This window comes from Taeniopygia guttata, chromosome 3, assembly GCF_048771995.1.
Source record: "Taeniopygia guttata chromosome 3, bTaeGut7.mat, whole genome shotgun sequence".
In the NCBI taxonomy this organism is placed as follows: domain Eukaryota; kingdom Metazoa; phylum Chordata; class Aves; order Passeriformes; family Estrildidae; genus Taeniopygia; species Taeniopygia guttata.
The window spans coordinates 15,328,749-15,352,763 of record NC_133027.1 but is presented as its reverse complement, the minus strand read 5'-3'; the positions used below and the strand labels follow the sequence as shown (position 1 = coordinate 15,352,763).

Genomic DNA, 24,015 nt, shown 5'->3' with positions numbered 1-24,015 from the left:
CCTCCCCTCCCCTCCCCTCCCCTCCCCTCCCCTCCCCTCCCCTCCCCTCCCCTCCCCTCCCCTCCCCTCCCCTCCCCTCCCCTCCCCTCCCCTCCCCTTCCCTTCCCTTCCCTTCCCTTCCCTTCCCTTCCCTTCCCTTCCCTTCCCTTCCCTTCCCTTCCCTTCCCTTCCCTTCCCTTCCCTTCCCTTCCCTTCCCTTCCCTTCCCTTCCCTTCCCTTCCCTTCCCTTCCCTTCCCTTCCCTTCCCTTCCCTTCCCTTCCCTTCCCTTCCCTTCCCTTCCCTTCCCTTCCCTTCCCTTCCCTTCCCTTCCCTTCCCTTCCCTTCCCTTCCCTTCCCTTCCCTTCCCTTCCCTTCCCTTCCCTTCCCTTCCCTTCCCTTCCCTTCCCTTCCCTTCCCTTCCCTTCCCTTCCCCACATTTGCTCCCTTTGCACTTCCCGCTGTCCTGTGAATGGTGCTGAGGCTCCTGAATCATGAATTGAGGAGTGCAGTGATCTGATGAAATAAATTATTGTTAGAGAAAAAACTATTGTACGGTTTCTCCCCTTCAAATTCCACAGTCTGAAAGGGAAATATCTCCTCTTCCATTCCCCACATGTTTGGAGAGCCATTCAGAAACTGAAAAGAGTGGGCAATTTTTGATTTTCGTAATTGCCACAAGGCAGTTGAGACTTTAAGCTGTAGCACAACCAATATCCCCAACTCTTATTACATTCAATCACATTTGAATACACTGTAGAAGAATTTAATTTAGATTTTGTAAGATCTGGCCTTTTGAAATCAGCATAAATTATAATGTTCCAGTCAATAGTTTGCCCAACAACCAGCAAGTCATTTGATTTTGCTTTAGCATGTCTCAATCTGTTAAACAATAGGGCTTTTCTTTGCTGAAGTGGGACTGGTGTGCATTCAGTAAGAATAAGCTCATTCTAACAGCTTTTCTTTGCTTTTCTGTTTTAGAGAGAGAGAGTTTGTAAATACACTGTATTAAATCATGTTTGGTAGCAACCTGTGAACTGTGCTGATAAAAGAAGAATTTGACCCAAACTACTCAACCTCAATCTAATGAGATCCAAAGACATCAGGTAATTTTAGCTTATTTGTTTGGGGTGGTTTTTTTTTTTGTTCCGCAGCTTATCTTTTCACAGCTATTTAATTGTTTGTTTTGGGCTTTTTTCTCCCCAAGAACATCTGCAAACAGGACTGTGAAATGCTGCAGGACAGAGAATTCTTACATCATTTTTCTAGCTAAGAATGAACCAGAAAGCCCACAAGAAGGATTTTTTTTTTTTTTAATCTTTTCTGGGCAATAAAATTATGTGCTAACTCCTCTGTGTGGTTAACTGAATAGGATGTTGCTAATTACTAATCACCATCAGGAAAGGGAGTAAATATGAAACCATACATATGCAAGATACTTTCCAGGTGGAGGAAGAGGTTTGCTGACTTTAACCTTTTGTATATTGATTTTCTCAGTCTTGTTTCTCTTCACTATATTGCAGAACAGACAGTGTAAGGAGCTAAAGGAGAAACTGTATTTGGCACAAAGCTCCTTCTTAAACCAGCACCAAAATATCCCAGCTATTCCAGATTAAAATAAGGCTGATTCCTCCATTTTTAGGACTATTGTCCATGGCTTACAATTTTGGGGTTCACATACCATGCTATTGCAATCAGAAAAATTAATTTGCTAACATAAGGTAGAGGTATGTGTTCTGATTCTTACTCCTGTCCTTTCTAACTAGTTAGTAATTTTCTGAGAACTGTTTTGGTTGAATATCACAAGCAAATTATTCAAACATTCATCAGTATTGAGAAAAACTAAGCCTAGGTTCTACATAGATTTCTTAAAAGCTCTGTGGTAGAATTTTGGACCAGTTAAAGAGAATCAAAGCCTAGGGATTGATCTCACTGGGACCAAATTTTCATTTTAGATGTTCTATAGGGCCACTGAATTATTTTTCCTTCTAATTTCCAAATGAAAATCTAAAGATTATAAAGAACTTTTAAAATGCTTATACAGTGTTGTACATCAGTAATGTACGTGGTAATGTACACAGTAAGTTCAAAAGTAATGACCATCTGCTCTCTCATGATTGGCTCCTTATTGAGCAAGATGATAGGAATTAACCTTTTAGGTACTTTTTCAGGAAAATAAAAGGCTGATTTTTTTTTTGTTTCTTTGCTGTCTTTCTGCCTGGATGCTGTATCTAATTCCCTTTGAAACTTGGGGTATGCATGTAGGTGGATGGAGTGTTTCAGTCTTCAGGATACCATTCTGTTTAGTGGATATTGGGATAAGATATTTAATATTCATCTTCAGTTTTGTTTTCATTTGGAATAATCCCACACTCTTAATTATGCCCATTTGGCAAAAGCTGAATCTCTGCAAATCAGAACCTTGGGTCTGGAGTTTTTGTGGTCTGTAATAGTGGTGTTTTGGTGTTTTTTGTGGTTTTTTTAAGTTGTTTTTTGTTTGTTTGTTTTTTGGTTTTTTGGTTGGTTGGTGTTTTGTTTTGTTTTGTTTTGTTTTGTTTTGTTTTGTTTTGTTTTGTTTTGTTTTGTTTTGTTTTGTTTTTGGTGGGCTTTTATTTTGTTTTTCCTTTATTTTTAAATTTTGTTTTGTTATTTTTCTTGTTGGATTGCATGCTTTTTTTGTTTGGGTTTTTGTTGTTGTTCTTTTGGTTTTCTTTCTTTTTAGAGAAGAAGAATGGATAAAAGAATGGTCCTGTTTTTTCATCTCATTTCTGAAGGGAAATTAAATAACAGCCATGGCTCTACATTATAGCCTTCCTTTCTGCTTAGCTTTAATTTTAGTCATCTTCTACTGGTTCCTGTTATACCCAGTTCCTGAACTCTCAATACAATAAATGTTATTGTTTGTGGGGAGAATGAGTTGCATAAATGTCAAGTCATCAACAATCAGCTGGCCAGTTGCCTGAAGCCTTTTTTGTTTTCTTCATGGGACATAACTACAAGTACTTATTCATACAAATGAGTCTTACACACCTAAGTAGACCTATTGACAGTAGTGGTGAATTGAAGGTGGGAAAAAAAACCCAAGATTGTGCAACATCTTTTAAATCTAGACTGAAGTTCTAGTTGTCACAAATCTTTAGCTGATGGCATAAATTTACTTGCTTTCGGCAGTGTGTGCACCCGTATACAATTTTTATTTTTTAAAAAGGCAGATAGAAGAAATCAAACTCAGAAATAGAAAATTGTTGTACAAGAAATTTCAAAAGCAAGGGATGATGTGTTTAGGGCAAAGATAGACCCTCTTGATATGGTTAGTAAAAATATAAAATTGGATCTGTCTCATGCTATTGGAATCTCATTGAGTATTGATTTCTTTGAAAGAACATTCTAGTACAGAGAGATTGTTGTCTTACTTGATATACCAAACTATAAAGTTCAAGACTGTGGAAGACAGACATGACAAATTTGCCAATGACACCATCTAAAGAGGAGGAAGGAAGCTGAAAAGTAAAAACTAGTTATTAGTGAGCAATCTAATGAAAGGATCATTATACTTCTTGTAGTGGCAGGAACAGAAATTAATGTTAGTTTATTCAATAATAAAAGATGAAACCTTGTAGAAATTTACAATATATTTCAGCAAACATTCAGAGTCTCAAAATCATGCTAAAAAGAGAGAAACCCACTTTGCACTTGCTTAAAGTGGGAGTTTCAGGCAATAATTATTTATTGTAATTCAACAAAATCATATCAGGGGAACTATCAGTTTGAAATGACTGGCATCTGAGGAAGGGTCATGTGCAGACTTCTAAGTTTACTATCATGAAGGTCTTCTACCACTCCCACAGCTGTCACTACATGGGATGCTTCCCCACCTTGTTTAATATGCAGCATGTTCCCTTTCTCCTCACCTACTGTGTGTTCTTCTTGGCTGCAGGGTCCCTTTCTGGGGCCACAAGCAAAAGCTGTGCTCCTCCTCTGAGGTGGGATTCAGTTACTTAACACAGGTGTCTGGCACTGCTTGAGACACCTTGGGCTGGCCTGCCCAGCCTGCAGCTGCTGGTTGAGAAATGCAGGTGTTCTCTAAGATCGGTGCAAGGTCTCTCACACCAGCATGTCTTGTGCATCTCAGGTGTTATTAAGGCACTTGCTTGGGTTTCTGACAGTGTTTTACATGGGAGCTTGGTATCTGGGCTACCAGTGGAGTTCAAAGAGCTCCTCATCTGGTTCTAGTCACCTCCAGGTGGCCCTTGACATGCCTCACAAACCCTGTTGACATCTTCAGCTTTACTTCTAAGCAGGTTACAGCCCCACAGCCCCCAGGTTACCTGCTCCTTAACTCAGCACAAGTCCCCACCCATCAGCCCCCCCAGTACCCTGCAGGGTCTCTGTTCCAGCCCAGTGCAACTCGAGTGCTGGTGCTGACTGATAACCTGGCAAGTGTCAGTGACAGTCCTCTAGATCAATGGGGAAGGATGAGAATCTGCTGCTCAAAGGAAGCTGATTGTTCCTTCTGTTAGAGTCCACCAAAATCTGTACAGAGGACACCACAGCAGATGGACAAGAAAATAACTCATGCAGGAATTCTGAAATGCCAGGAGATTTTTTTTTATTCTCTAATACCTGTTCAACAATTCTCCCTTTCTGTTTTAAGGTTGGAATCCCACATCTGCATTTTGTGAGTCAGTTATACTGGTGACAACATGAAGTCTCTGTGCAGTCACTGAAACTATGTAAACTTTGAACTTAAGATTTGTTTCTCAAAAGTTAATTTGACATTTCCTTTTCTTGTCTGGTTGTGTTGCTTTGGTGTCTTAAAAAAATATATTTCTTCTTTTTTCTTCTCCTTGCAGCTGGAGCTGGTAGTTACTTCTCACAGAGGGGATTCTTTTCTCCTTTAAATCCTCTTTCAAGGTGAATTTTAATAATATCTCATGTGCTAAAAACAATCTTAGTAATTTTAGTATTTTGTAAAATGTCCATTTTTTTAAAATTAAAAAAACTCCACAACAACCTATCAGGAAATCCATATTCAGTTTTTTTCCACAGTGGAAACTGTGAATTATTCATAACAGTAGTTTGATTATATTAAAAAGCACAATCCCAACTCTGCAGTACATTACTGGCTCCATTCCTTGCCTAAAACAGGCGTGTTTATATTTTTCCCAGTAAATATGTGATAATTAAATGCAAATAGACCATATTTTTCAAATGAATTCCCAACCCTGGAAACTTGGATGATGATAATCTTGCCTAATAAATGCACAACTGCAGTGAAATCAAAGTTTACTGAAGCAGAACATTCTTAGCAGTCAGTAGCAGCCATCATTTAGTGAAAAAAAATATACAAGATTAATATAGACACATCATTGAAAAATGGATAGCCCAAAGGTATTTTATAATTATGGAATATACCTAAGTATTAATTGAAAACACTGTGCACTCTTTATGGGATGTTCTCAGCTAATCCATTCCTTTAAATTATTAGGCTATATTGAAGTCATGCCCAAGGCTGTCATCAGTTCTCTTGCATGTTCCCCATTGTGTGTGTTATCCCCTGTTTCTAGGTCAGCTTTTCAGCCTTTTCCTTTCCCCTTGTGAAAGAAAGCAATTTCTCTCCCATACATCTCATTTATGAAGAGGCATATGCATGTTTCCTGGCTGCCAACACCTGGTCTTCTCCCTGTCCCCTACAGCCTGAGGTCCTGGGTCTCCCCTGGAGCTAATGGAAGGACTTTTGTATTGCTCTGATAGTTCCCTCATCCCATGAGCAGCTCTGTTTCCTCCTCTTTTCAGTGAACCATGTCTCTCTGATGTCTCTCCAAATCTGGGCTAAAGACAGAGGAATGTAGAATCTCAGAGAAGAGATCATCAAAGAAAGGACTATTGCCTGTCCAGCCTGCAATGAGAAACTGACACATCATCTGCAGCCATCCTTGTTCCCTCCTCCTTTTCTCATTCTTCCCAGAATGCTCCACTTTTACACAGCTGTTGCCCTTAAGAAGAGCCTCTAAGTGTGGGATTTTGTCTCAGTGGCAGGATGCTGGCAAGAAGCCAAGCATTGTCTTTGTACTACCTGCCTAGTTTTTCTCCTTGTCCCAAATAACTCAGTTTTCCTTTCTGGGATTCCTGTAGCTGCACCCCCAAGACCATATTCATGGGGTATTTGGAGAGATTCCTATGAATATTCTTTCTTTATGACTTCCTCACATTAAAACTACTTTCCCCCTTTAACTAATTCTTCTTAACAGTTAAAGACAAAGGCTGCATTTTGTTCACTCTTTATGACCTTATGAATGGGGAAGAATATTATCCAGCCCATAGGAAACATGAATTCAAAGTTGGATGGCTATTCCTTCTGTAGCTCTCACTTTCATGCACTACTGTTTTCTTTCCTGAACCTGGAGCAAGAGAGCAGTGTCAGGGGAGGGAAAGGCAGGTTCCTGGAAGAAGGAGTAGCTGACAGGATGTTGCTTTTGTTGGAAAAGATCTGTCCTGTTGACAACAGGGAGGACCCGGTAAGGATGAGTGTTAGCTACCAACCAAGCAGCATGCTGCCAGTCAGAGTGCGGAGGCCAAACTTTCCTTCTTCCTGCCAAGAAAAGGCATTTAAATAAGGACTGAAGTATGATTTCAATTTCATTCCAGTTTAATGCAGACAGCAGAAAAACAGTGACTCACTCAATACATTCTTGCCTGTTCAATAAATAAAATTTCTTCTCAGAAGCCTGCAATTTTGCATCAGTAGAGAGGCATAGTGAACACTCAGTCCTAGGATGTACACAGCACAGCAGCTGAGATTTCATGCTCAGAAAGGCCAAGAAATGAACATATTGGAAAGTTCTCAAGAAAGGCCACAACTTACATTCGTTTTCTGTTTCATTGACAGGTATAGAAATAACTGCTTAAAAAAAATATGAAAGGATAGTAGCTGATCCTATTCCCACAGTTTTTTAAACCTTAACCAACCTGCCTCGAAGCATCCACTTCTTTACCCTTGTGTCCTGTAGCTCTCTCTGTGATGTATGGTGAAGGGAGTGAGCCAGAGGGGAGGGATGAAGGATGTATTGCCACAGACAAGGCTGTAGAGTTACTATGCAAGCTACAAATTTACTCCATAGCATTGCTATACTAAACAGTGATGGCTAGGGGAGATTTTTTTTCTAAGTCCTCCCTTGCTTGTGGTCCTAATGCCTGAGCAGTTTCTCAGTCACATAGCCAAGGCCAGATGACCCCTAAAAGTTGGCAAATGTATTGGCCAGTGGCATTGTTTGCTCTTTATCTGAAGGTGACCAGGAAATATGAATAACAGCTTAATTTTGGATTTTAGATGCAAGCCTGAGGTTTTCACTTTATGTAATGCTTTCTGAAATGTCCTGAAAAGAACTGAAGAGTTAGGCTGAAGTCCAGGAAAGGAAATGAATGCATAATCTCCCCTGACATCCTGTTATAGCCTCGTGCTTAGCCCAAGAACTCTGCCTTGCAGATCTGGCAGGGTGAACAAGACCCTGCCTACAAACGTGTTTTTGCAGCCCTGTTGTGGTTTGCTGTGCAGCACAGCCTTTACTGTGTGCAAGATGTCTGTGTTTGCTGCTGTAACGCTGTGCTGAGAAAGCCACATCTCATGGGCCACATCCCACCCCTCGCTGCTCCCCCTGCACTGCAGCGTGGTGGCCCAGAATGGCATTGTACAGATCACACAGGCTCGTGTCTCTTCTCAGGCATACAGAGCCTGGCTCAAAGTCTGCTAAATGCAAAAGAAAGATTTTAACTGACTTCAGGAAGTTGTGTTCAAGTCCTTTGGGAAGAGCTGGGATGAAGGACAAAAAGTACAATGTAATTTGAGGTGGGCTTTTCCCCAAATAATTTTTTACTTATGAATGTATGAATGTATTTATTGACTTCTTTGATGTTTTAATCACTGTGGAAGCACAGCAACCTGATGGATCTCTATTAACATACATTTAAATACAAAAGGAGCAGTTTACTTTTCAGCAGTTTGAGCACCTGCAATTCACATTAGCTTCAGCTGGAATTCTGTGTGTTCAGCAAATTAAACATTCAGTAAACAATGTTATAACAGCGTTGACTTTAAGATGAAATCATAAAGGCATGAAAACAGGACAAGGCCTATAGCTATTTGTAGCTATATTCAAGCTGTTATGCCTCTTGGTCCTGGAATAGAAGTCTGGAAAAGATCTCAGTGGCTGTGGATTAGCTCAGCTCCATAATTATAGCACCTGAGATGAGAGCTGCTACTTTGCTTATATTAGATAATCAACAGAAAATTGTCATATAGAAGGAGGATTAATTTTTTTATTACAATACTAAAACCAAATTCATCTTTGGTTTTGACTTGCTAAGTCCTGCAGGCCACCACCTTTCTTGTTTAATATGCTGATACTACTAATTCTCCATTTCCGGTGGGAAGAATTGAGAGGGTGTAATTTTATGCGACCTTATTTTGCTTCTGCAATACACTCTTCCCCAGAGAATCCCATTTGTTCTGTTTGCCATCTAATATCCGTGTATCTCTGGCAAAATCATGGTGTAAAAAATGAGTATCTTTATAAAGATACTAAACCCAAGTATTTGTGCAGAGTCAGTAACTTGACCTACTAAATTTGATCCATTAAGAGAGACTTAAAGGACCACTCAGGCCCTGTTTTCAGGTCAGTCCCAAAGTGTATTAACCTGTTTTGAAATGCCTGGAAGCTGTGGGAAATGGCCACTGAATATGCTAGCAAAGTGAAACTAGAGAGTTTAAATGCAGCCAGAAAAGAAACAAAACAAATTTTCTATGTGCTTTGGTAAGATATTACTGACTCAAGAGATTATACACACCAGAAATGAGATTTTGAGTCCTGCTCTTGGAAATCACCCCAACAGGAAAAGGCTACATCCTTCCTTGGATTTAAAAAATATTGTGAGAAAATCCCGTCATTGTGCTTGCCTTCCCCACTTCGTGCAAAGAGTACCAGGGAGTCATCAGAAATTCTTCAGTGTATTGACACAGTCTCTGACCTTTCGGAGGATTATGGAAGTGTATAATAAGAGAAGTGAACAGTTTGGAGCACTCTTTCCTGGTTTCCTACACAGATACACCAGCATTTTTCTCTATTTTGATGTCAATTCGCACAGCAGTGGACTTTGAGGAAAAGAGGAGCTGAAGATGTTACAAAATGACCCACTATCTACTTCAGATGAGTAAGAAACCTAGAGGATGGAGAGATATGAAGCCCCTGTGTGGAAAAAAAATGCACACAGTAAAGAGGAGTGAGGTCTCAAACTGACACCCTGTAAGTGTTCAGAAATTAAGAACATACATGTCACTCAGAAATGGGAACCAGAGTAGATCCCCACTAGTTTGTCACAGGATCTCCTGTCTAAAGTGGTCAGGCCCAGGTGAATTCCTTCCCTCTCATCTGGTACCAAGGATTCATCTTGTCTCTCACTAAACAAAGGGCATCCCCTTGTACCTTTGGAACACTCAGATAATTTATCCTGCACCAGGAGCACCTCTTATCAGATCTCTTTCAAAGGCATTTTTTTCTGATCCATGAAAATTAGGAAAGTGCCCTGAAGAAATGCTACTATTTATTATGAAAACCTCCCTCAGATCCCTGTACTTCAGGCCTGTGTTATGAGCCTGTTTGTCTTTTGCAATCCCATTTCTAATACTTCTTTCAGTAAACAACAGCTGACCCTTATAAGTATGTGGAACTGACTGGCCCCAGGTTCTCTCATCTCTAAAAGAGTGAGCTGTGCTCTTGCATGTTCTTTAGCATGGGTGGAGGGCAGGAGGGGAGGCTTGGGTTTTTTTTGGTAGGCTGAGGGGTGTGGATGTACAGTTTGTTTGGGATGGAGGGGACCATCACAAACTCAGGCAGTTCTGGGCTTCTGCAGCTGGTAGTTCTGTTGTTGGTTCCCACAAACGAAGCAGTCTTGGTGGCATTGTGGAGGAACTAGGAGAGACAGGGAGGTTGTAGTTTTTTTATAGAAAACAGGAGAGAGGAAATCTCTAAAGTTACATCTGCTTGTGGTTTCACCTTTACTGCATGAAAGTTACTATTCCTGAGACCCTAGGCTCTTTAGCCTGGTTTTCTGCTCTAGATAGCTTGGTGTGATTGTTTACTTGGGACAGGGAAAAGGACATGTGGCAGAGGCTGATTGATCTTTCTCCAAAAAGAGGAAGACAATGACCACACATGCTGCTGGATAAATAAGATCCCAACATGCCATTAGATATCTAACTGGCTCTGGGACCACAAAAATGTGTTTATTGTTTGCAAATTTTGCTGTTTGCACAGTGCTTGCCCAAGGCTTTTGTGGCCAGGTTCAAATCCTTTTTTATTCCTCCCACTGAGTAGTGGTTTATTTTGTTATAAATAATTTCCACACCTCATGTGAGACAGATGCCATTGTTTGCTTCTTTTCCATTTGAGATTTGGATGGTGATCGTAAGGGATTCTTGTACAAGTCCTCCAGAACAGATCCAACACAAATTTAGGACATTCTGTCAGCACTTTGGCAGTTCCTCACTGACTTCCACATACTTTCAAGGAAATTTCCTGGAGTGTTGGTCAGCCCTGGTGGGCCTCCCACTTGATGGAGGTCTCAGCCAAAAGTAAAATTTTCTTCAGCATGGTGTTCAAATCTGTAGCAATTCTACCTTACATGTTAGAAATTTGAATGGCATCAGTTTCATGCACAGTAAATGAGAAGATATAAATAAGGTATAAGATGAACATAGTTTATATATATGTATATGTTTCTAATATATCGCTCTAATGTTAATGTATTTTAAATACACTCCTAATTGAACCTTTTTCCTTATTTTATAGGTAAGAACTAAGACCCTATTTCTCTGCTTTTAGCTTCTGATTGTTTTCTATTAACTGAACTCTCCTATATTATTGGGTGATGAGGAACCAGAGAGTAATGAATAAGTTATCAAAATAAATAAAATATTTAAAGATGTGGGTGATGACAAGTCTTCTAAGTCTGTATGGAAAAAGCATCTGTGGATATGGAGAGCAATTGTATCTTTTTGCCTGGATATTTTAAAATAAATGATTTATCTCTCAGCTTGAGTAATAAAGGAATTTACACCAGAGTGGAGAGAGTCTGTTCTTGGAGGGATAGAGCTGTAGCTACAGAAACATGCACATGACAGGGGTTGGGTATTTGGGTTGTCTGGAGTTTTAGTAGCTACCAAATCAGTCTGAAAAGATTCCTTCATTCTAGAGGCCAGCAAGTGTCTTACCAGTGGCCAAGGACTGCCTCTATCTGAATTAAAATGTAGATCTGTAACACTTATGCAGATTTTTGTTCTGATTAATGACAACTGAAATTGCTATAACACAAAAACATGTCATCTAGGAGTGATGCTGAATCAATATGACTCAAGACAATAGGCTGGACCACTTCACAGATATATCAGCCATGACATTTTATCTCAAATTGAAATCAAGATCAGAAACACAGCTAATTTTTTTGTACAATCCAAACGGAGATCACTAATGAACTCTTCTATAAATCAGAAATGTCTTCATCTGTAATTTACGTGAAGTAAAATTATTGTCTTCTGAAAAAAGTATTCTGAGGAGCTATTCAAAACAAATTGAAAGTGCTCAAGAGACTTGGAAACAGACCACTCATAGCAGGAGATTGATGTGAAAAAAATGTGCAAGGTAACAACAGAGATAGAGATAGGAGGAAATGCTTTTTCAGCCAACCTGTAATTAGCTTGTGGAAGTCACAGCTTCAGAGAGTCAAGGGTAAGAATATAATTAGATTCCAAAAGGGACTGGAAATATATATTGATGTAATTAATTATAGCTCTGAATATATTTCCTAAAGTGTTTTTTTTTGTTTTTTTTTTTTTTCCAGCAGTATTAAACCTCACTCTTCTCCCTGGAGGGATTGTGTTTTTGCAGAAGGCCAAAGAACACATGGGCAGGAAACAGCTCTTAGGTAGTCTGCAGTGCACAAATGACACTCCTGAGGGAGGAACAAAGGTGCTGTTATGGCATGAGCAGAAGGGCCAGTAAGGGGCTGGGTGGTCTGTGTGTGTGAGACTGACACAATAATGACTTAGACTAATACTCAAACATACAGTCATGGATGCCAGATGGTCACCAGCTGGGAGACAAGTCTCATTTTTGAAATTGTACATCCCTTGTAAAATATCTCTGTCGCTATCAGCCTCTGTAGACTTTAACAGTCTGCTCAGTTGGCTGACTTTAACAGTACACTAAGTATGGTAATTAGAGATATTGAGGTAAATATAAGTTATAACTGGAAAGTTTTTCAAAGGCAACTATTATCATTAGTTTACATAAATTAAGACGCTACTGTCACCTGCAAAGACCACATGGATCTTTCCAATATTGCACATTCATTTTTCAGTCATATGATGCAATGTTAGGCAGTGCCCTGGAGATGACAATGTTTTTACTGGGGGCTTATTTTTCCCTTTCGTATCACAGAGGATAGGAGCTAATGTTTTCCTCAGGACTTAAACACATAACTTAGCAGCTAACATGTTAGGAAAAACAAAGTAATCAGAAATGGGGTGTGCAATCCCAAAAGTAAAATAAAACCTACATTGGAATACTAATAAACCATGTGATGAAAATACTGAAGGTTAGAAGTTCTTTTGCAAATGAGGAATAACAACTTTCTGCAACTTCTGTTCTTGGCAGAAGAGACTTGTGATTGCATTTGCCATGGGAGGTCAGGAACAGTCAGGTGATACCATCTGACCAGGTTACTTGATGCTCATAACCAAACAGGCTCAGCTCTCTTGGGATCTGCTCTGCTCAGTTCCAAGGGTAGTTTTGACCCAGAGGACCATATGCAGAGTTATAAAAAGTATTTATGAATAGAAAGAGATTGTGTAACTGAGGTAGTAGGCATAGGCACATGATCCCTTGACATGCTCACTGAAATTTAGGGATGCTTCAGGGTATTTGCATAGTTATTTTCTTCTTGGCCAAGATAAAAATTTCCTTTGAGGTTTTGTTTTTTTTGTGTGGTTGGAAAACATTGGAAAGATATTTATAGGTGATTTCTGACTATTTCTGTTTCTTTCTTTGGATTTTCCATGTATGAGGAAGCAATTCAAACTAAAAGAAAAAAAGAATCAAAATAGAAATCTTTTACACTGGCTTGATAATGTCATTTCTAGATTGAATTGTGAATGAAACAAATCTGGCTGCAGTTGTTTGTCCAAGTTGAAGAACAGTCCCATTTCATAAAAAGACTGCTAGAAGCACAGAAAGGGTATTGTAATGCACTGCAGAAATACACTGATAAAACTGTGTGAGTAACCCAGTGTCTGCTTTCAGTAGCAATATAACCTTGAACCTTAATAGGTAACAGAAAGCTGGAAAGCTTTGTCTGTGTCTCGAAAGTAAACTGTTCCTCCTAACAAAGCACAGACAGATAACTGTTTCTGTCACATATCTCTTTGAAATAATTGCATTCCATCCATGACCAGTCAGTGAATGCTAGATTTGGGCTACAACCTCCTCCTTCCTTTTAGGAACAACTAAAGCCACACCTTAACATGGACTTTCACAGATCCGATTAGTGTGGAAAAGTGCTGTATTCTTCTAGAAAAGAAGAAAACTTACATTATCTTAAAATAAAAAAAAAGAAAAAGTGCCCATTTTCAAAAAGGCTGTTTCCTGAATGTCCTTTTCCAGGTCCTTCCTGTATCCATAGAGAATTTTGTGCGCATTTTGCATCTCCTTATTTACAATAAAACATTGTTCTTGACAGAAACTTGCCTGTTTTATGGAAACCAAGTTGGCATGTTTTCTTCAGCAGTGGTCTGAGCCTTTGTGTTACTAACGCCTGATTAATGCCAATTTAAGTGTCTGGTGATGAGTGACCCGCTGGCTTGAACCCTCATTTATGCTAAACTCAGTTGGAGAGGGATCTGCTTCTTCCTCTCATTCTTCCAGGCTCCAACTGGAAATTTAGTGAATTTGACATAATAGAAAACAAATTCAGAAATGCTGAATCTACCTTTTGCCCACTCCCTTTCCACCTTCTTAGTCCTGTACCTCTTTAGGGACATGTAGACTTGAAGGAAAGAGAAAATGTTGGAGTTGACAGTCACTGACAAAAGTATGAAATTCCATAAGCAGGATAAGCATAATTTTGGGCAAATGCAGTTCTAGCATACTACAGCCAGTGCTTAAATACTCTCTGAGCAATCAGGTGCCTTCCTCTGTACATGCTGCTTTCAGAGACATATTCATATTTCATGTATTTTACTTAGTGCTTATGCAAGGGATGACAGTGAAGTTCATTGCTTTCCTGGCTGCCCACTCTCAAGAATATCATGCATTAAATGAAATCTAATAATTCTATTGTAAAGTTGTAGGCCATAGCACCTGGGATACAGGAATTATCTCTGAGAATAGTGACTCAGTAAAATGACATCATGGTGAGAACATCACACCCTCAGAGAGCCACAAGCCACTCACAAAAGCAGTCAGAATTTCTAAACTTTCTGGCACAGCCTTGACTCAGAATGCAAAAGCATAGCTAGAATAGTTTTGCAGCTTGTTGATTGCAGCAAGTTGATTCTTTACCGACCCAAAATCATGCGCTGGACAGATGTTGTCCTCAGTCTGATAAGTTTGCATATGGCACTGATGAGTTGTAGATATCAAAAAATTCTTGGATTTATGTAAGTAGGTATGTCAAAGTAAAATCTGTGAATATTAAGAGGCTGTTATTCAGAACTGATGTAGCTTGTTGCTGGAATATTAGTATTCTGCTTTAGGCTTCAAATATGTAGTGTATCAACATGAAATAATTATTTTATCTTAATTTTTTTTAGATGTCTCATTAAAATGCAGCAGTTAAGCCCTAATTTCAGCAATATTTTTTTACCACAAAGTCAGTAGCTTTAAGAATCTATAATTCCTTCAGTTTTCTTTTCTTTTTTTTTTTTTTTTTTAATTAATTTCAATGCTATAGACATTTTCATTACTTTTTGGGCATTTGGGCAGGATGGATGGAATCTTCAGTGGAAAAATACATTTTCATTTCTGAAGTATATCAGCTCTAGTGCTAACAAGGCACCTATTATAAATATCATGATCTTCCAGAGGAAAATAACATTTCCATTTATAAATATAATGAAGAAGAAATCTGTGAGAATTATTTTTTCATCCTTATCAGAAACCTCTCATGTCACACTGTCTTGCAGCCTGAACATGTGAAAATCCAATGTGGGAGTTTAGGGATTCATGTAAGGATTTGATTAATATCTAGCAGTTTCCATAAGTTCCACTCTAATGCTTCCTCAATTTTTATCTATCTCAAAAGATATACTATAATTAACTTTTTTTTTTTTAATGTACCTTTTGGTTACTCTAAAGCAAAAAGTCTGTCCTGCTCTTTCCAAATATGAGGTGTTTCCTTCCAAGAGATCATAGCAGTGGTGAGGAAAACCGGAAGACAGGCTGTGTTTGGATCTTTCTCTTTTGAACAGGACTTGCCATTTCAATGAGTTGCTTCTGAGACAGGGAACTTCAGCCCTTGTCAAATAAATTCTTGTGGGCACAGGAGTGTTACAGAGCTCTAAAGGAGCAGCATTGTTCCAATTCTCATGGTCTGTGTGGGGGGCAACACCTACTTGGATTATGACCCTATTTTACCGATGGGTACTGGACGCCTATCAAGCACTTCCAGCCCGTGTGCTTTTGAGGAGCTTAACCCAAACAATTCGTGCAGGGTCTGCCAGTTTGTTTGCAGCAGAATATACTTAACCTGTAAATTAACCAGTTAGTCCTCAGAGGAAGTCTTGAAGTTAACACAGGGCTAAAATCCCAGCTGCTTCCACAGAGTGAGGTGCTGTAGCTACAGACCTCTGGAGTTCATCACTCCTTAAGGATATGAAGCAGCTCTGTAATATATATCAACTGCTCATGGTTAGTGGAGGACTGCCCAGCAAGGACTGCAGGAATGTGCTGTGTCCCAGCAGTGGCTGGAGCCCTGATCCCTCTCCTAGTTGCTGACTTGCCTGTCCAGGCTTTTTGCAATAGAATTGCTGCCAGTGCACACAGAGCAGCCACGTATGTGTGGGTGAAGCACCCTTTAGTTTAGCAAAGATAAAATACACTGACACTGAAAACATCCATGTTAGTATTTCTTAAGGCATTTTCCTTCAGTTTGAGTCATATAGAGAAATTCCTCAGGCGACTTTCAATTTACTATTGTGGTTTCACACCTCTGCCCAACAATGAAATTAAAAATAATTAAAGTAGAGAGGTTAAGAGAGGGGTGAATAATTCACTATGAAAGATGGACCTGCCAAAACGAGTCCGTTTCTCTGTTCATGGAAAGTCTGCAGGCTGGTTGTAAATTCCAGACATTTATTTATGACTTTAGTTTGCCTGGTGTTCTCCTGAAAAATTATTTTTATGCTTAGGAGGCATCACACAGAATTTACTTCAAGTACTTGAACTGAAAATCTGAGCTGTGTTAGTTAATTGTGGTTGCTCATAGGTAGTTACATGAGATGGCAGGAGTGCAACAGAAGTGAAAGCAGTTGAGAACAGGAAAAGATTGCCTTGGGAAGAACTCTGGGATGGGCTGATGAACTGCATACATGGAATTATTTTAGTTTCTAACAAATCTGTGGTGTGTAGGAATAATAAAACCAGAGAATGGTTTGGGGTAGAAGGAGTCTTTACAGATCTTCTGAAAGACGTGGGCTTTAACTAGTATAAAAGGAAGACAGGACCACACTGAGGGTAAAGGTATTTTTTCTGTAGCTGTGTTTCCCTAAAATAGTTATTTTTGTGTGGGAGGTCTAATTCTCCCTAATGGACACTTTTGTAGGACAATATCATTATGTGAGTGAACCTGCCCTTAAGGGAGGGTCTTAGCGTTTTAAGGACTCTTCCCTGTTGTCTAAGGTGTAGGTGCATCTAACACCAACTCGTTTTTACATTTTTGCAAATCCCTGCCAAATGTGCTTGGGAGTATTTGCTTAGCTTCCCTGTGTTTCTTACAGAAGGAACATTTGCCTCCTATGTTACTGCCACTGATTCCTATTTGAGGCCAAATTATTTTTAGTGGGGATAAATCTTTTATAGAACTAAATTTTTTATTACTCTAAATACAAAATATTTATGTTCCATTACATATTTACAATCCTATTAATGAAAAAAATAACAGTAATCCTAAAGAAGTATTTCCTTGGGAATTATTAAAAAGAAGCAGAAAAAAGAAGTAAAAGACAATTCTAGTGCAAATTTCCCCCTACATTAAATGAAACAATTGCAGGTAAGATTTACAGGAGGCAGTTGGCAAATGTAGATCTGTGCTTCCCACTTTCAAGTCCTGCTTTGAAATTCCCATTATGTCACACATGATTACAGTGATGGACTGTAATGCTTTGGATAGAGACATTTTTCTAGCTTTCTTCAACAAAAAAAAATCTAAAAGAAATAATTACTGCTTGCTATGTCTACTGTTGCAGTGAAACTGGTGCTAAATTTTGTTCAAACATTTTCAAAGATCTACATTATTTCATTAAAAATTGAGCCAAATTAATGTTTGGGGCAACTCTATTGAAATTCATGTCAATGACCAAAGCAAATCACATAAGCAAGTGTGTAAGCAGTGGGGTAATCCTGGGAGTTCAATGGAGCTATTATCATGGAGAAGGTTAAATATCTGCTTACTTGGCTGCATAGTGTACCTCAATGCACAGCATCTGTGGGCCTGAAAGCCAGCTGAAGTTAATAGGAGGGCAGTTTCTGAGAGATTTTGGGTCAGCCCATGAATGATCTCGTGTTCATTCATGGTGTATAGTATCAATTGACTTAATTGGATGATGGATCAAATGTTTCTCCGTATCTCCAGACTGCTTACTTTTTTTTTCTTCTTTTTTTTTCTTTTTTTTTTCATCAAAGGATGTTGCTTATTCCCTGTGACTACTTCAAGATCATCCCATTCAGCCTGAAGAATTGACCTGGCTCAGAATATGAGATTAGAAAGCTCAGTTTTGTTTTTCCATGCAGTACATAAACATGATTTTCTTCCTGGACTGCAGGAAGTTTCTAGCCATGATATTTTTCTCTTCTGGGTCAGAGGCAAGAATGTGTGGGGTAAATATTTTATTTCCTATTGCCCTCTTTTCAATAAGACAGTAACTGAAAGGAGCATTTTCCTGACTAGAATTTGTAATAGTATTCTTCATAACGCAGCAAGAAATCCTTTGTCAAGCAATTGTTTCCTGTTTTAAATTACAAATATAAAGCAAACTAAAAAAGGGGGCAAAAGAAAAGAGACATTTGCTTAGAAGGTTGGAGGGGAGAGTAAAGAGAGGTTGGGCTGAATATGTTATATGGCAAATTTCCCAGATAATTTTTGCATCAGATTTGCTAAGCATTTCTTTTAAAGCATTTCTTTTGATGTCAGGTCAAAAATTCTTTTCTCTTTCTGTGCCATTAAGACATGTTATCCAAGCAGAGTGCCTTTGTACTGTAAGAGGACAAAGTAAGTGCACACATCAGTGTATGTTCAGAACTTCCTGACATAATGAGCTCAGAGCATTTGCTGCCTCTTCACTGGCACTTGGGGCTCTCAGATTCTTGAGAATACACATGATCACATCAGACCTGGTGCCACATACACTGCACTCACCTCGGAGACTTGCCGTGAACATATAATCATTTCTCTCTAACTTCAGAAATATACGTCCAAGATACTTTTGTTCTGACTCTCCTTCAAGCACAGGAAGTTGAGTCATGGCTGTTTGGAATTGCAGGACTGGAGGTCATGTTCTTGTGTTGTCAGTGGATCCATATGATTCTTATTTTTTTTCTCATGGTGTCAGAATGAGAGCAAGGAAGGGGTCAATTATTTTGCGACTGCACTGTCTTTTCCTGCTGGGATGCCTAAGTAACATTTATATCTAATTTAAATCATGAAATGTTCATCACCTTTTGGGTTTCCTGAAATACCCTGCTTCTCATTTGTTTGTGCTTTTTCTAGGGATACAACCATATGTTTACCTCCTCAGATGAGAGATGAATTTGCTTTCGTAAGGGGATAACATGGTCAAGAGCTCTCTTTGAAGGAATAATGAACAGAATTAAGAGGAGGAAGCGCTGTCAGGTGATAAGGGAACATAAAACAACTCCAAAACCTAGTTTCAAGAATATGTAGAAAGGCTGTTTTGACTTGTCTTTTTAGGTACACCTGAATACATGCAGTTATAGGGATCAAGAGGCAGTTAGAGAGTTTAGGATTTAGAAAAGTTTTCAACACAACATCTCATCTGGGACAGGTAGAAATCTGGTGTCATGGGCTCATGTGGTCTCCAGCACTCAGAGTGACCTAACCCTCTGGAGGGTTTCAGCTGTTGGAAGAGCCCTGCAGAAGACCAGCATGCAGGTATGCATTCAGGAATCACTAGGAGGTGGGAAATCTGGCTGAGTTCATCTTCCTTGAGTAACGGGGACATTGTCTCTAACACCATTGTTGCAATAGCTCTGAAAAGCCTATAAAGACACTGTCCCCTGCCTCCCACAAGCCAGACCTGTCAACTCTTTTCAGTCTTCTGCTCCCACAGTTTTCTCTCTTCTCATGTTTTCCTCCCATCCAGTAAGCCTTTAGTGGCCAAGACCTCTCTGCTGGTCTCTGATCCTCTGTGGTGGCCCACCTGGTCTCCCTGATCTGTAATGTGATGCAACTACTTCAGCCTGTCTACAGTGACAGTGTGTGAAACGGTGGCTCAAAATCTTCTCATGGAAAGACACCCCTTACCTTCCCTCACCAAATGGCTCAAATCTGCCATTCTTATACCACATTACTCACCATGCCCAATGCATTTCCTCCTGTCTGATCTGAGTCAGCACCTTTCTGCTTACCAGGAAAGAGACTTCCTGAGAGAGGTCTCTGTGGCTTGAGTGTGTAGAGAGTCATACTGCATTGGGGAAAACATAGTTTTGGAAAGGACGTTCCCATGGAGATTCCCTGCTAAATTTTCCTTCAGGTTCTCTCAGTACTGAAATGAACCTCAAGTTATTTCTTGCAGAGTTCAGTTTCCTGAGATTTGAGCTTATTAAAATGTTGCCTGAGATACCAGTAGCTGTCTCAGTCTTTGCTGCAGGGGCTTTTCCCTTGCCTCTGCCAAGGCTTTCAAAGAGTATAATTTTCTTTCTTTAACTTGAGGCTCTCTATCCCTGAGCTATTCTCTTCACCCCCCAGCCTCTTCTACAGCAAATCCCAGGGCTTTCTACCTGAAGTCAGCTAATAGCTTGGTGTTCTCATCAGGAAGGTGCAGTATGATTAATTCTCCAGTGTCTCTTCTGTTCCTCTGAGCTGTTTCCTTATTGGGAATCTGTAATGCAGCAGGGCGGGAGCCAGCACGGAACTCTCTTTTGCTTAAAATAGGTGCATCACCTGCTCCACATTCACATTATGGAATAAGCCACATTGAGAGCAAAAGAAGCAATGCTGTCTCATCATTGGCTTTCAGTCTGTCTTTTGACATTTTGCAAAAAACAAAGATGGTCTGTAACAAAGAAGATATGACTCAAGAGGGATGTAAGCAAAATACAACAATTAAGCATTAAAAATCAGCCACATAAGTATGCTATCTAAGGAGCACTCCCTGAAAAGATTTTGGTTTACAGTGTGTTAAAAAGGAAATGCAAATCTTCAGAAGCATTTTGAGATGGATGCCTCTTAGCACATTTAAATGTGCACTACATCTAATAGCACTTGTAGAGGTTATTTTACCCAGTAATGCCTTGATACGCCTGAATATCATATCATTTTAGAAGGGATTAAAAGGCTTAGGAGCTGAGAAGTTTTGATTTGCCTTGGGAAGCTCCCCTATTTTTCTCTGTTGATTCCAGAGGAAAACTGAAGCAGGACACCTCCTTGCCTTGATCAAGTGTCTGAAGAGACACCATCAGAACATGGTCTCTTCCTGCAGCTGCTTACAATCCCTGGTTTGTGCCAGGAATTCAGTCCTGCATCACCTTCATTGGCTGATAACATGATCTGTGGCCTGGAAACAACCATTACAGCAGAAGGTTAGAGACTCTCTGGGCCATTTAGTTCCTTATTCAGGAAGAACAAGTTTTTGTTCCTTCAGAGTTTGTTCTTCAGACCCAAAAGTTCATGTCACACAGACAAACTGATAATGTTGCAATGGAAGTGCATTATATGCCCCTTAAGGAGAATTATCTGTGAAAGAAACAATTAATTTTCTCCACTTGGTAAAAAAAGTTAAAAGTTTTGGCTTTTGGTTCAGAGCAAATGATGGGCAAGTTCTGGGAATGCAAGTTGTATGGCATGAGCTCACTTCATGCCTTTTGGGCTCTTTGGAAAGCAGGTGTCTGTACATTTTACTAGTTAATTTCACAGAAAAAGTGTTGAGCCATCCTAGCATTTCCTGTGACAACACTTCCATCTTCCATCCAGTGTATTCTTTGAGCACTGGGAATCATTATTTGTGGAAGACCATGATAGTGCAAAGGCAGAAACTTGGGGCTCATTTTTAACTTTAAACTGAAGTAACTGTAGTGGGTGAAGGCACCAGTTAATTCAAAAATATCTTAGCAATGATTAACAGTGCTGCTCTCTAAAAATTGCCCCAGTTGTCAGTGTGAATTGTGGCAAGCTTAAGCACTGACAAAAGATGCCATTTGTTTTGCACTCTTTTTTGCATCCTTTTGTTCCCCTCAAGATAGCACAAGTGTCTATTATCTCCAGCCAAGCCAAGATTTTTTCACTTTTGATCTTATAGAGTTTGCTGCTGTGAATGCTTATGCACATTGTCATCCTTAACTTCATTGCTACAAGTACTGGAGCAACACATTGAATGTGGGTTTTCCTAGGTCTGGAATTTCAGGCAAACATTTCTGTGCATTTCTTCAGCGCCTGAGTGGTTCCAGAAAGATCAGTAGGTCTGTATGATAGACAAAAATGCAACATTTCCAAAGCTAGGATGACACCATCAGTCAATGGGAATGTCTAGACTGTGATATGTGAAAGTAAAAAATATTTTTCCTCCAGAATTCTGTCCTTTAAACTTTAGGACTGTATAAAATACAGAATTCCAGTTAAAAAATTGCAGAGATTATGAAGGCTGTTCATTTTACTTTAAGTAAAAAGTCAAAGAGAAGTTCCTGATGGCTATCAAGATAAATACTTTTAAATATTCTATACATGTGCCCTACTTGTAAATTTTTACTTTTAATCATATGCATAAGAATGATTTTAAAATTGCTATTGAGTTTTATACAAGAAGCCTGCCATTGAGGAAATGAATGTATCATTTGGTTTAAAATTGCTGTGGGGAGGAAAGAGGCCTTAAGCTACTTCCCAGAGAACAGGACTGTAGCAATCATGCTATAATAGTTTATTGTTTCTTATAATGCAGCAAGTGGTAAAAAGGCTTAATATATAACCTAAATGGATGTTTACTTGAATAGTTATATACTCAGCTTCTTGTGCCAGATATTTAACCTAGTCAGGACTGCTTTTACATAAAAGTGACTTGTTTGTGTTCTGTAGGACATTTCTACTCCTTTATGTGAAGTCTTACATGTCTGAAGGATTAAAATTTCTTCAGTGTTTTTAGAAAATAATGACTAAAGTAGTTGGGCCACTAGAGGGAAAAATGTGTTACAAAGGGATTTGTGCTATGAAAATGAATAGATGTAGATAAGCAGGAAGGCTAGTGTCATTCTTTTCTGGTTCCTAATAAGGCAACTTTAACATGCAAAATGTCTATGAGCTCTTAATTTTAATTTAAATGATTTGCTTTAATATGAGTTTTAATAGCTTTTCATAGTTTTTCTATAGTGATTTAAAATAGGGCTAATACTTCCCTTAATTGAAAACCTTGAATTCTTATCATAGATGAATGAACTACCAATGCAAAATTTTTAAATTATTAATGGTAATAAAATACAGCAAGCTGACTACATTTAACTGCAAAAGTGATGTTCTGTCTGGACAGGTGATGGCAGATTCCTCACTGACTTCTGATGGCCAGGATTTCTTCACTGGAATTTGTTTTAACTCCAGCTTGTGGTGCAAAAATTCCTTTAATATCTTTACTCTGCAGGATGGGCCCCTGTGTCTTCCCTATTTTTGAAGGTATGACACTGATATTTACATTCATACCAGGCTGAACACAGTCCAATATAGTACATAAACCCATATGTAGGTTGTTTGTTTTCATTGTACCATATTAATTTTGCTCAAATTCTGGATTCAGGCATTTATACAAAAATGCTGATTTGTTTTTTTCCAAAGAGGAATAGACCCCTTTTAGTCAAGAAAATATAAGGAAAATCTTAATAATTCTAAAAGGTAGTAGGTTAAGAAGATAACTCTATTGTTCAAAAATTTGCATGTATGTATACATATGTGTGTGTGCGTGTCCGCGCATATGTATGTATTTACACATTTAAGCCAGAATTATTGCTTTAAGGGGAAGAGATTAGGGGGGAAAGGGGCTGACTCATGATCTGAATCCTGTTTTAATAGCTTGAAGGAAGCATATTACCATGTCAGTGGGAATGCCTGTGCTGTTATGTTAGCTCCTTTGTGTCTCCACAGCCTGTGTGCTGCCTTCCACCCTGGCTGAGATAACTGATTCTTCAGGCATAGACTGGAAAAACTTTTAGTGTAAGATCAAACTCAGCCCTTACAGGAAATATGGGTGGATCTGGGGTTATGAGCTGTCAAACCCAAGCTCACTGTCAGGCCTTGTAAAGAAGAAAGGAATAGAAAAATCTGTCAAACCTTACACATGTAGTGTTTGGGGAAGTGATCTGAGGGTTGGTCATATTGGCTTTTTACCCAAGAGCTCCCATGAACAAGCTCTCTTACCCTGGAAGCAGTAACTAGACCAGAACAAGAGGGAAATCTGCTCATTTGGGATAGTAATGCAACCAGAACTAGTTTAGCCAAGCAAAATATTTTAATCCTTTGCAAAATTGCCAAAGAGATTGAACAAGACTGTACAAATTAAA

The 24,015-nt window shown here is 39.1% G+C and overlaps 1 long non-coding RNA gene across 1 annotated transcript in view; it reads left to right on the top strand.

Moving 5' to 3' along the window:
• Positions 1-688: 688 nt before the first annotated feature.
• The window catches only part of LOC140683645 (uncharacterized), a 58,491-nt gene continuing 35,164 nt past the window's right edge, over positions 689-24,015 (top strand). Inside the window, exon 1 of the long non-coding RNA XR_012054850.1 lies at positions 689-1,083. This is a non-coding gene — a long non-coding RNA (uncharacterized lncRNA). The remainder of the gene's footprint in view (positions 1,084-24,015) is intronic.